Consider the following 1,003-nt stretch of genomic DNA (forward strand, 5'->3'; position numbering starts at 1 on the left):
GTGGGGACCCAGACGGAGCCCGAGAATAGGGGTCCGGCGGTGCCCCCAGCGTGGCCCGAGATGGTGACGGAGGCTTGGTGCTTCCCTGCGCAGAGGGGATCGGCCTGCTGCCTGCCAGCCGCTCCAAAGCTGGCAGAGAGACCCTCCGCCGTCCGCATCTCAGCCCCCAAGGAGAGGAAGAGGATCGCCCACTTTCACAGCCCTTGCTTGGCCACCGGTGCCACAGATGCCAAGAGAACCCGGGTGGCCAGCAGAAGCCAACGCTCCAATGACTCCAAGGTCGGCAGACAGCCACGGAAGACGTGCAACAGGTCGCGGATGGCAGACAAGACCTCCACCACCATCGGCTCTAAGCGGAACGTCCGTCGTCCATCCTTACCGCCTTTGAAGAAACCCATTATCCTCCGAAGGTCGGGGTGCCAAGTCCCCACCGTCATCCGCCGAGGCTATCTCCAACTGTTCACCAAAGAGTGTCTCAAGTTCTGCGCCTCCAAGCAGGAGGCCGAGGAGAAGGCTCTGAACGAGGAGAAGGCGGCCTACCACTGCAGCCCCAACAAGAACGTCTACCTGAATGTGGTCCTGAACACCCTCAAGAGACTGAAGGGCCTGACACCCAGCTCCATGCCGGCCTCAGCAGGGCCGCCCTGTACAGCCGCCTCCAGGAGTTCCTGCTCACCCAGGACCAGCTCAAGGAGAACGGCTACTCCTTCCCGCACCCCGAGCAGCCCGGAGGCGCCGTCCTCTTCATTGGCCAGGGGAAGGGGCCCGGCCACTCCTCCTGCACGGTCTGCTGCCGTTGTGGCACCGAGTACCTGGTGTCCTCCTCGGGCCGCTGTGTACGCGAGCAGTTGTGTTATTACCACTGGGGGCGGGTCCGCTCGAGCCAAGTGGCTGGAGGCCGGGTCAGCCAGTACACCTGCTGTGCAGCGGCTCCTGGCTCCGTGGGCTGCCAGGTAGCCAAGCAGCACGTGCGGGACGGCCGCAAGGACAGCCTCGATGGCTT

General features: G+C 64.3%; 1 pseudogene; it reads left to right on the forward strand.

Moving 5' to 3' along the window:
• Positions 1-3: 3 nt before the first annotated feature.
• On the forward strand, positions 4-998 carry LOC116466003 (exonuclease GOR-like; annotated as a pseudogene).
• Positions 999-1,003: the final 5 nt, after the last annotated feature.

The sequence above is a fragment of the Hylobates moloch genome, unplaced genomic scaffold (genome assembly GCF_009828535.3).
Source record: "Hylobates moloch isolate HMO894 unplaced genomic scaffold, HMol_V3 SCAFFOLD_18299, whole genome shotgun sequence".
NCBI lineage: Eukaryota > Metazoa > Chordata > Mammalia > Primates > Hylobatidae > Hylobates > Hylobates moloch.